We start from the raw sequence: 13,445 nt of genomic DNA, 5'->3' as shown, positions 1-13,445 counted from the left end.
AAATCAATGGAGTAGAGCCTTTTTTTTTAATAACTAATAATAATAATAATAATACTTTTTCTAGACACTTAAAGACCTCCACACGTTAAATGTTATTTTCATTCTGTTGGTGAATATTTTTTAAACTCACATTTTTAAGAAAGATTGGTCCAAATCAACAATTTTTAAAATAACTACTAATAATAATAATACTTTTTCTCGACACTTAAAGACCTCCACACGTTAAATGTTATTTCCATTCTCTTGGTGAATATTTTCAAAAGTCACAATTTTAAGAAAAAATGCTCCAAATCGATGCAGTAGAGACTCTTTTTAACAAAAAACTACTAATATTACTTTTCTTGACACTCAAAGAGGTTTTATATTGGCCATAGACAAACAGAAATAAACTAAATAGAAAGACAAGGAGCAAACAAAACAAACAGAGCATTGTGGGTAACTAAGCAGTGTATACATGTAATAAATGGTTTATAACACACTATAATTTAACGATGAAGAAACAAGTATTATGAGTAACAGATAATGAATGAGAGACATTTAAAAGGAGTTAGAATCTCGTAAGTTGAGCTTCGAGATCGGTCCAGAAATGTTCACACAGTTTTCTACCTGAGCTGTGTAATAATATATACATATATATATATATGTATATATATATGTCAATATATATGATTGATAAATACTTCATGATAGCTAAGAAGACGTGTGTAATTTACGTGACATCGTCATGAAGCATTCATTATACTCTTCCTTCACAGTGGTGGACCAATACATTGATATCACAACAACAGTACAATGTATTTGAACAATAAATTCATGAATATACACAACTTCTTTATATTTAAACGCAACACAATTCCACATCGATTCCACTTTCTGTTCTAAATGTGAAGTTCACTTATAACGTGGATATTTGAGCAGCTCCTAAAAAGGTGAATTTAACATTCTTACTAAACTCGATGCATTAATGTAATAAAAATCCTCTACTATAGCCTCAAAGTCAACAACCCCCCCCCCCAACCCATTCCATCCCTAAACAAACACACACTACTCGCTCTTCTTCTCTACCAGTGAGGGCTGAGTGCTAAAGAGACGGCTCCTCCACTCAAACCAGTCTTACAGACGCATTTACACTCAATTGTGGTTGAATTGAGTGGCTTCATTAAACAGCCGAGTCCCAGTGAGACCTGGAGAGTGGGACCGGGGGGGGTGGTGGGTTCAAAGACCTCCTGTTCTGTGTCAATATCAAACCCTCCCCTGCCTTTAGCTCTGGGTTCGTTTCTTTAGCTAATACCTCCGGCAGTATAACCTAAGAACTCAACAACCGCATGTCTTCCTGCTTATATATTCGGTTGCCAAGATATATTTTCTCCCTTAAAAAACTCCCCCAGTATGTCAGTAGTTCAACAAGTGAAGGAAAAATCTTTTAATCTTCAATTCGGTTTAAATTATCGCGACTGAATTATGTTTCTGTTCATTATTTTTGGTTTCCAGCCGCTTCGTCACGTCCTTCAGATTTCCTCCAGTAAAATCTCAAAATTACAAACTAAATCGTCTCAAATGACAAAAAGGGCACACGTTACTCAACCAAACAGAAATAAATTAATTGATAGGTTTTATTTGATTGGTTTTATTGGTCAGAAACACTAGTAGTTTAACCTGCTTGTCCCCTATTGCCGTTCTGAAATACGGCTAACGTAACATTAGCCTGTTAGCTGTCAGTCTCACAATCCGTTGTGTTTACTCCGTCAAGATATTTATTATAGGTTTATTATTATTGATTGATGTTATTGGTCAGAAACACCAGTAGTTTAACTTGTCCCCTATTACCATTCTGAGAGTTACTATACGGCTAACGTAACATTAGCATGTTAGCTGTTAGTCTCACAATCTGTTGTGTTTACTCCATCAAGATATTTATATTTTTATTCTTATTGATTGGTGTTATTGGTTAGAAACACCAGTAGTTTAACTTGTCCCCTATAAGCATTCTGAAAGTTACTATATGGCTAACGTAACGTTAGCCTGTTAGCTGTCAGCCTCACAATCCGTTGTGTTTACTCCGTCAGGATATTTATGGGTTCATTATTATTATTGATTGTTGTTATTGGTCAGAAACACCAGTAGTTTAACTTGTCCCCTATTACCATTCTGAGAGTTACTATACGGCTAACGTAACGTTAGCATGTTAGCTGTCAGCCTCACAATCAGTTGCGTTTACTCCGTCAGGATATTTGAATTGTCGCGCTAACTACAAGGCGTGCGCGTCCCTTTTTAGTGTCCTCTGGAAACAGTTGCAATGAGGAACTGACTATAGTTGGGAGAAGAGGGTTAACGCGTTCACTTCCACCGACAGCCGGCGGCGACTGAGAGGCCTTGGATCGGATTTAGACCCGGACCCATCAAGGCTGCGGTCGCACCGCCTCAAGGCCGTGACGACGGACTGTCTCGGGTTAAGTAATCAACATGGGAAGTTTAGCTCGTTTAGTTTATCTATAGTCATTTTACAAAACATCTCTTCTAATGAGTTTTTCTTCCACCCTGATCCAGACGTCTCCTCTTCAGCAGCTCCTCTTCCTCTTCACACCAACGTTCCAGTTTCATTCCTCTCTATATTGTGAAGCTATTAATAAATGGGTTTGTTCCTACATCATTCAGAGCCTGATACATGCGTCATTCTTTACTTCTTTTGCATGATTAAGAGATATCCCAAAATCCCCTCTGCAAAAACAAAAAGCAAAAAACAACACAAACAAAAGGTTTTCTGGAAATGTATGGAAGAAAATATTAGATTTCTGATAAGAAACAAATGTAGACTTTGTGCAGTTTTGCTCTTTATGAATCACTTCGCTGTCACACTCGTGTGTGTGTGAGAGTGTCACCTGTGTGTTTGCAGAGCTCTGTTTTCAAATGAGGCCAAATGGTTTATCGTGTGTGTGTGTGTGTGTGTGTGTGTGTGTGTGTGTGTGTGTGTGTGTGTGTGTTACGACTCAATCCCTGGCCTGACATGCGGGAAAGGCTCCAGCAATAACACGAGCGACCGATAGTGAGAAATGACTTCTTTTTTCTCCTTCTTTGTCTCCAGACGGTCTTTCCCAGGGTCGCTGCTCCTCGACTGTTTCATTCAACTGCTGCCCGCAAACAAACAGGATATGCTCTTCTGTACTGTGTGTGTGTGTGTGTGTGTGTGTGTGTGTGTGTGTGTGTGTGTGTGTGTGTGAGAGAGAGAGGCAGACTAAGATTAAGTATAGCACACCTTTATTCAAAAGAATTTCAGTCATTAAATCAAAACTTCCGCCAGCTGTCTGCTCAGTGATTTACCCTGAGGTCCCATTCTTCTCTGTGTGTGTGTGTGTGTGTGTGTGTGTGTGTGTGTGTGTGTGTGTGTGTGTGTGTGTGTGTGTGTGTGTGTGTGTGTGTGTGTGTGTGTGTGTGTGTGTGTGTGTGTGTGTGTGGGTGTGGGTGTCGCACCTAAATATACTGTGTGTTTGCTGACGTCGTTCTGGTGAGACGTTCATACTCTGAAGAGGCCTGCCACTCAAATCCGGAGCTCTTAAATTAAACTAATCCTGCAGCAGAGTTCAGATTATTATGTAAATGTAAATAAAATTAATACAAAACTTGTAATATTATAAATATTATATCATATTATAATGACTTCAGCATTCTGCTGCTCAGTACCTCAAAGTGAAGATCACGCATATGTTCCACACACCGAGCGTGTCTCACCGTTTCCTCACGCAACGGTCCAAATGAGGTCTTGTTACATAGATATGGTCTTTTCAAAATAAAAGCTCAATCTTCTCATGGAACACCGTAGTTATCTTTTGGAAAAGGAGCTGGTTTGGGTTCAAATCGCTCCAGAAGTGTCGTTACTTAAGTCAAAATAAATCGACTCCTCGTGTCTCTCAACGGTCCTCGGTGAGGGACGATTATTTATTCAATTTTTAATTAGTTTTCGTAGATGAAGCAGAACAAGAGTTAGTCGTGTTCCAGTCCAACACATCGGAAAACTTCATTTGTTTTTACGTTAGCTACGGTTAGCTATTGTTAGCATTGTCAGTTAATATACATCACACTACGCCGGGATGTTGTGCACCCAAATTTGTTATCCAACTTATTATTTTTGTACGACTATTAGTTTAATTAATCTTAATTTCTGAGTTTAAGGTTCGCTGACTTTCCGTGTCCCGGAAAACTGTGGGAATTCCCCCCAGTGCCCGTCAGTCAACGTCATCAAGTGTTTCTCTACTGGAAGCCCAAAAAACTAAAAGAGACTTCATGAAAGGACAAAAACTATTGATATATAGTTGATCACTGACTTTAATCGTTCATGATATCTTCAGTTTTCACACTAATAAGTCCTCTCCAGCCAACCTTTTTACTTTTCTCTTTGACTGCGATGTTTATTTTCACTTTCAGTTCATCGGACATTCATATTTACTAGCGCCACGCTTCTTTTAGTAAGTGCCGCTCGATGAATTAATAACCACAACAACATCCCGCCGTGTACGAGGTCGGTCGGTGGGACACGTCCTCGGCCGTCTGAAGTCCACACGGCAAGCAGGGCAAAAGGTGAAGAGCAACGAAGCCTCCATAAACCAAAGTGCACCTGACACACACACACACACACACACACAGATTCATGACGTTACATTTCACCTGAGATGTTGTCCATTAGAATAACATTTTAATTATAGCACTTTACAGGAAATAATATGCACCACAATTTACTGTTTTAGTAACAATAATGATGGTTGAATGGAATTATATTGAGGAAATGATGTGTAAGTAAAAAATATTGTAACATAAATCCATTTAAATTGAATCCTTCAAAATAAAAGCACAGGATATGTTTCTTACATTTCTTTAAGAAAAGGTGATCGTGTGTCTTTCAAGGCGACAGGCGACATAAAATGAAAATGTATCTAATATTATAACATAAATCCATTTAGTTTGAAACCTTCAAAATAAAAGCACAGGATATTTTTCTTAAATGTCTTTAAGAAAAGTTGATCGTATGTCTTTCAAGCCATCATGGGCCACATAAAATGAACATTTTTCTAATATTATATCATGAATCCATTTTGTTTGAATCCTTCAAAATAAAAGCATGGGGTATTTTTCTTACATTTCTTTAAGAAAAGGTGATCGTATGTCTTCAAGCCATCATGGGCCACATAAAATTAAAATGTTGCCCATGATCCATTTTGAATCCATCTTAATAGAATCCTTCAAAATAAAAGCATATCATATTTGTCTTACATTTCGTGAAGAAAAGGTGATCGTATGGCTTTCAAGCCGACAGATATTAGAACATAAATCCATTTAATTTTAAACCTTCAAAATAAAAGCACAAGATATTTTTCTTACATTTCTTTCAGAAAAGGTGATCGTATGTCTCTCGAGCCGTCAGGTCCACATGCAATGATTTCTTTGACACCTTTGATTTAATGGAATGGTCTTTTGGTGACCATCATGAGGCGTACTTCGTTCTGACCTCTGTTCTGGGGGTCAGCGGAGGTGTCTGATTTGTCGCCATTGTTCCGCTCCTCTGTGAGGAGGTGAGAGGAGCATTGTTCCTCAGCATGCTCCTCATTCCTCACCCTGCTGTCCCTCCCTCCCTCCCACTCATTAACCTTTCACTCACCCGCTCACATGCACCGAAGACATTGGGGGGGGGGAGTACCAGCGGAGCAGGTGGATGGAAGCGCTCATATTCAACATGATTCCATATGACTACCTCTGATTACGTGATTAAAGGCTGATTCATACACGCAGAGGAATGGAGGTGTCATCTGGAACCGAAAATGGTTCTTAGGAGTGATGCCATAGAAGAACCATTTCTGGTTCCACACAGACCCTTTTAAACCAGGGTTCTTTAAAGAACCATTTCCTTAAAGCGTTCTACAAAGAACCTATAAAGGACCGAAAGAACCAGCGAACGCGGAGTAGAACGTGACGAACGTTACCCGTACAGTCTGGCCCCGCCCCTCTGACTCAACAGCCCAGAGAGGTCGGGCGAAGGAGATCCTCCGTTACCCAAGAGAACTCCTGGCAAACAACGTCCTCACCAAAGAAGACTTGAAACTAGCGACTAAGACCATGAACTCTCGTTTACTGAGCGAATAAGTTAAGAGAGAAGTGGGGTCCTTTTCAGTTGGCTCCACTTGGCAGAGCCTGAGGTTCCCATCTGGAGTCAAAATGGAGCCTAAAGAAAGATGGCCGACCCCATTGGTCTCACTTTGTGGTTTCCCGTTAGCTAAATGCACGTCCGGCGCGTAAACCCCACCCCAACTGGACGTCAGGACGAGTTCGTCGAAAGAACCGGCGATCGCGGAGTAGAACGTGACAAACGTTACCCGCACAGTCTGGCCCCGCCCCTCTGACTCAACAGCCCAACCCCAGACAAGCTAACACAAGAGCGGCGGGTTTATTTGAGGGCCACAGTGAAGCCACTTCAGCCACACATGCCTCATTCATAGTTTTTATCTAGAGTCAATAACACTCACCCTGAATATCAGCACCACATTACAGAGGGCCTGAACACTGTAAATTACCTTGTAAAAAAGAGAAAGAACGAGTTACCGGGCAGGCGGACATATTTTCTCTTCCCGGCAAAGACCATGAATCACGCAATCCCCGCTGATATTATTAGCTGTTAACATGGTCTGGGGGTCTATTCGTAGACTTCTTCCATTTTTAGGAGGAAAAACACACAGAAAAACAAGAGCGAGGCCTAAAAATAAGACGGGAAAACAACGGCGCTGACGGATCACCCGGAGACACGGCGGGGAACGATGACTTCCGCGGCGGCCGTGAGTTTGATTGTTTCCTCGAGAAGAAAAGGTTACAGGAAGAGTGGCTGAGGGGGGGAGCTCGACATGTACCCTTGAGGGGGGAACCAGGAGGAACCAGGAGGAACCTTCTTTTATTCAGAGTGACGTAGATGCTCTCTGACTTCTCTCTCTCATTCCCACACAGCGGATATATCATCCCTCGGCAACATCGGATCACACCGACACACAGAACCATGGAGGTACCGTCTGGAACCGAGGAGGGTTCTTCAGAGGGATGCCATAGAAGAACCATTTCTGGTTCCACAAAGAACCTTTCAAACCAGGGTTCTTTAAAGAACCATTTCCGTACAGTTCTTTAAAGAACCTATAAAGTTGCCTCAAAGTTAAGTTTTGGAGTCAGAGACATTGAATAGTTACACATCCTCATCGGAAGACAAATTTCCATCTAAGTGCAGCAGAACTTTTCATTTCCAGATCATATTATATATGAATATATATATATATATATTTACATATATATCTATAAATATATATATATATATATTATAGATATATATATATAAATATATATATATATTTATATATAAATATATATGTCTATAAATATATATGTAAATATATATATATAAATATATATACATATACAGGACTGTCTCAGAAAATTAGAATATTGTGATGAAGTTCTTTATTTTCTGTAATGCAATTAAATAAACAAAAATGTCATGCATTCTGGATTCATTACAAATCAACTGAAATATTGCAAGCCTTTTATTCTTTTAATATTGCTGATTATGGCTTACAGCTTAAGAAAACTCAAATATCCTATCTCTAAATATTAGAATATCATGAAAAAGTATACTAGTAGGGTATTAAACAAATCACTTGAATTGTCTAATTAACTCGAAACACCTGCAAGGGTTTCCTGAGCCTTGACAAACACTCAGCTGTTATAAATCTTTTTTTTACTTGGTCTGAGGAAATATTCAAATTTTATGAGATAGGATTTTAGAGTTTTCTTAAGCTGTAAGCCATAATCAGCAATATTAAAAGAATAAAAGGCTTGCAATATTTCAGTTGATTTGTAATGAATCCAGAATGCATGACATTTTTGTTTTTTTAATTGCATTACAGAAAATAAAGAACTTCATCACAATATTCTAATTTTCTGAGACAGTCCTGTATATGTAAATATATATATTTATATATATATATTTACATATATATTTACATTCACACGCGCACATGAGGATGCAAAGTAATGCAAAGACAGATGGATTTGTTAGCAGGCGCCCGAATGGACATCCATCACACGATTTCATGTCTCCCATTTCCAAGATTGAAATGTAGTGTGTGTGTGTGTGTGTGTTTTAGACTTATAAGAATGGGTGCTATCTGTATTTTATATGTGGGAGTGTAAAATAAAACTCTCCCTGCTGTGTGTGTGTGTGTGTGTGTGTGTGTGTGTGTGTGTGTGTTTGTGTGTGTGTGTGTGTGAGTGTGTGCGTGTGTGTGCCGAGCTGTCTCTCCATCCGTCATTGGCCCAGGCTGGAGAGGAGACTACTCGGAGCCCAGCAAGCAGGGGTCAAGTCCAGGCTTACTCAACCCCCACAAGCCCTCCCCCTCCCCTTCAACACCCCCACCCCCTTCTCTCTCCATCACCACGGGCCCGGGGTGATGGGTGGGTGGGTGGGTGGGTTTGTGGAGGAGGGGGATGTGGTCGCCGAATGGAATGGGTGAAGAGAAGAGTTGATGAGAGCAGGGAGGAGATCTATGATCAGTGAGGGAGCGTTATAAAAAACTAAAAAGGGAGGATTGAGAAATGGAAGGCTTGAGGATTATTCTCAGTGAAAAGGAGCAGATATATGAAGAGAGAGATAGGGGAGGAAGAGGAAGGCAGGGAGGGGGGAATCTGGAGAAAGAGAGAGAGAAAAGTGTCGGCGGCGTCTTTTGTTCTTCTGTAAGTTAACGTGATTATGGGATGAAAGAGGAAAATGGAGAGAGAGATGGCCCCGCCTCAGGTTTATTGATGCCTGTAGGATCATAAAGTTAAAAAAAGTTCAATCTTATGTCCTCGTCTGGTTTATTATTTTCAACATTTTTCTTTTTTTGTGATAGAAACCGATAAAAAGACCAAAACCAACGGGCCAATAAAACTAAAAACTAAAAATTGTTCCTCAAAGAAAATAATTTGTCCCGTCTCAATACTTTCTGACCATTTCTGGTTCCATAAAGAACCTTTCAAACCAGGGTTCTTTAGAGAACCATTATAGTTCTTCAAAGAACCTATAAAGGTGTCACAAAGAACCTTAAGAAATGGTTATTTAAGGCACCATTTATGGTTCCACAGAGAACTTTTCAAACCAGGGTTCTCTAAAGAACCATTTCCTTAAAGAGTTCTTCAAAGAACCTATAAAGGTGTCTCAAAGAACCTTAGGAAATGGTTCTTTAAGGCTCCATTTCTGGTTCCATAAAGAAGATTTCAAACCAGGGTTCTTTAAAGAACCAATATAGTTCTTCAAAGAACTTATAAAGGTGCCTCAAACGAAAAAAATGGTTCTTCATGGTTCTTCGTAGAACCACAAAGCCTCACGGCAACCAAGACGTCTTATTGACTTGTATTCTGAGGAAAATAGCGTTATTCATTTTCGTGTTTTTTGTCTTTTTCCAAAGGGATTCTATTGATTAATGATCAAATCTGATCATCACAAGGTCCTTTAAAACAGAGCCGGACTTAGAACCCCCAAGAACCCCCAAGAACCCCGAGAACCCCCAAGAACCGGACCCATAGCCTCTGAGGTCTCACGGGAGCAACGGCGTCCTGTGTGCTGACACGCCTCCCCGCTCCCACAGCAGCAATGCATGCTGGTCCACTTCCTCAGCTGCAGCTCGCGGCGCGGGGTCACCGGGAAGGTCGAGAGGGAGCAGCTGGTCCAATGGCGGCGGCACAAATACCTCAAAACTCTCTTTTTATATCTTTAGACTTCATTTATTATCATCATGTGTCGAACACGTCGGGACGGTCAGTTGGAATAAAGTTCACCTGATGGGTTTTGCTTTTAAAGTTTGAATTCAAGATGATAAGAATGTTTTTTAAATGCTCATCTAGAATCTATCTTTGAAACTGTTCCAGCAACTTATTCCTGAAGTCTTGTATTCAGGAACCAGTTTTGCGGTTCCATTTAAAAAAAAGATGGCCGCCGCTCTGACCATGGTATTCCGGTGATGTGAAATGGAATGTTCCTCTTCCGCGATTACGACTCTTCTTCTCCGACCTGCACTTCACGAAGGACGTTCCACGCCTCGGGATGGAGGGATGAGGGGTGGAGCAACAGGGGTTAATGAGGAAGAGGAAGATGAAGTAGAGAGGATTGAAAATGGAGGTGAATGTGTGTCTGTGTATGTTTGTGTCTGTGAGAGAGAGAGAGAGAGAGAGAGAGAGGTGCAGAGTGATGCGTGCCAGGTACAGCTCTTCAGGGGGGGGGCGTCACCACGGTTCTCAGAGCACCACCTCGGAGTCGTTGTCAGGGTGGCGTCGGCGATGGCCGGCACAGAGGCTCCAGGGGTCTGTTGGTATTTTTAACAAATACACACACACACACTCACACTCACACACACACACACACACACACACACACACACTATCACCTCCCGCTTGGCCTGCAGGTCACTGACTCATCAGAGATGGACGACTGCCTGAGGACAGGCGGTCCAGTGTGGGCTGCCACAGCGTTTCGGTTGTATAGCTCCTCGTGGAGGTGGGAGGCCGCTGCTCGACAACCATGTGGCCAATCCCAGTGATTTGTTCCATTTTGAAATATAAGAAAAAAAGGATCCAGTTTTGTAAAGGACCTTGACGTCAGAGACAAGCGACGAGACGTCACAACTCATGAGCGTCCACGTCTTTTTTTTAATTCAGTCTGAAGTCGTCACATTTCACGTGTCATAAAACATCTGACGGGCGATGCAGCCCAGAACTGGACATGAGGATATGTTTATAGGATACATTATACGAGGATACAATGTATAATGATACGTTGTACGAGGATACAATGTACGAGGATACGTTGTATAAGGATACGTTGTATTATGATACATTGTACGAGGATACAATGTATAGTGATACAATGTACGAGGATACAATGTACGAGGATACAATGTATAGTGATACAATGTACGAGGATACAATGTACGAGGATACAATGTACGAGGATACATTGTAAAAGGATACATTGTACGAGGATACATTGTACGAGGATACATTGTACGAGGATACGTTGTACGAGGATACATTGTACGAGGATACATTGTACGAGGATACATTGTACAAGGATACGTTGTACGAGGATACGTTGTAAAAGGATACGTTGTACGAGGATACATTGTAAAAGGATACATTGTACGAGGATACGTTGTACGAGGATACATTGTACGAGGATACAATGTACGAGGATACATTGTACAAGGATACGTTGTACGAGGATACGTTGTACAAGGATACGTTGTATGAGGATACATTGTACAAGGATACATTGTATGAGGATACAATGTACGAGGATACGTTGTTTGAGGATACCTTGTAAAAGGATATGTTGTACGAGGATACATTGTAAAAGGATACATTGTACGAGGATACATTGTACGAGGATACAATGTACGAGGATACGTTGTTTGAGGATACATTGTAAAAGGATACATTGTACGAGGATACAATGTACGAGGATACATTGTACGAGGATACGTTGTTTGAGGATACATTGAAAAAGGATACATTGTACGAGGATACGATGTACGAGGATACGTTGTTTGAGGATATATTGTAAAAGGATACATTGTACGAGGATACGTTGTACGAGGATACAATGTACGAGGATACGTTGTTTGAGGATACATTGTAAAAGGATACATTGTACGAGGATACAATGTACGAGGATACATTGTACGAGGATACATTGTACGAGGATACATTGTACGAGGATACATTGTACGAGGATACATTGTACGAGGATACATTGTACGAGGATACATTGTAAAAGGATACAATGTACGAGGATACATTGTAAAAGGATACAATGTACGAGGATACATTGTAAAAGGATACATTGTACGAGGATACATTGTATGAGGATACATTGTACGAGGATACATTGTAAAAGGATACATTGTACGAGGATACATTGTACGAGGATACATTGTACGAGGATACATTGTACGACGATACATTGTACGAGGATACATTGTACGAGGATACATTGTACGAGGATACATTGTACGAGGATACATTGTACGACGATACATTGTACGAGGATACGTTGTACGAGGATACGTTGTACGAGGATACAATGTATGAGGATACATTGTACGAGGATACGTTGTACGAGGATACATTGTACGAGGATACGATGTACGAGGATACGTTGTTTGAGGATATATTGTAAAAGGATACATTGTACGAGGATACGTTGTACGAGGATACAATGTACGAGGATACGTTGTTTGAGGATACATTGTAAAAGGATACATTGTACGAGGATACAATGTACGAGGATACATTGTACGAGGATACATTGTAAAAGGATACAATGTACGAGGATACATTGTAAAAGGATACATTGTACGAGGATACATTGTACGAGGATACATTGTAAAAGGATACAATGTACGAGGATACATTGTAAAAGGATACAATGTACGAGGATACATTGTAAAAGGATACATTGTACGAGGATACATTGTACGAGGATACATTGTAAAAGGATACATTGTACGAGGATACATTGTACGAGGATACATTGTAAAAGGATACATTGTACGACGATACATTATACGAGGATACATTGTACGAGGATACATTGTAAAAGGATACATTGTACGAGGATACATTGTACGACGTTACGTTGTACGAGGATACGTTGTACGAGGATACAATGTACGAGGATACATTGTACGAGGATACGTTGTACGAGGATACATTATGCGAGATCGTTATGCGAGATACGTTGTCTGACGATACATTGTACGAGGATACATTATGCGAGATACGTTATGCGAGATCGTTGGGCGAGATACATTATGCGAGATACGTTATGCGAGATCGTTATGCGAGATACATTATACGAGATACATTATGCGAGATACATTATGCGAGATACGTTGGGCGAGATACATTGTACGAGATACATTGCACGAGGATACATTATACGACCATACATTATGCGAGATACGTTGGGCGAGATACATTATGCGAGGATACATTGTACGGCGATACATTATGCGAGATACATTGTACGACGATACATTATGCGAGATACATTATGCGAGGATACATTATGCGACGATACATTGTACGAGATACGTTATGCGAGATACATTATGCGAGATACATTGGGCGAGATACATTGCCACGATACATTATGCGAGGATACGTTATGCGAGATACATTATACGAGATACATTATGCGAGATACATTGTACAACGATACATTATACGAGATACATTGACGAGATACATTATGCGAGATACATTATGCGAGATACATTGTACAACGATACATTATGCGAGATACATTGGGCGAGGATACATTATGCGAGATACATTATACGAGATACATTGTACAACGATACATTATGCGAGATACATTATACGAGATA

This window comes from Pseudoliparis swirei, chromosome 9, assembly GCF_029220125.1.
Source record: "Pseudoliparis swirei isolate HS2019 ecotype Mariana Trench chromosome 9, NWPU_hadal_v1, whole genome shotgun sequence".
Lineage (NCBI taxonomy): Eukaryota > Metazoa > Chordata > Actinopteri > Perciformes > Liparidae > Pseudoliparis > Pseudoliparis swirei.
This window is presented reverse-complemented; position numbering follows the sequence as displayed.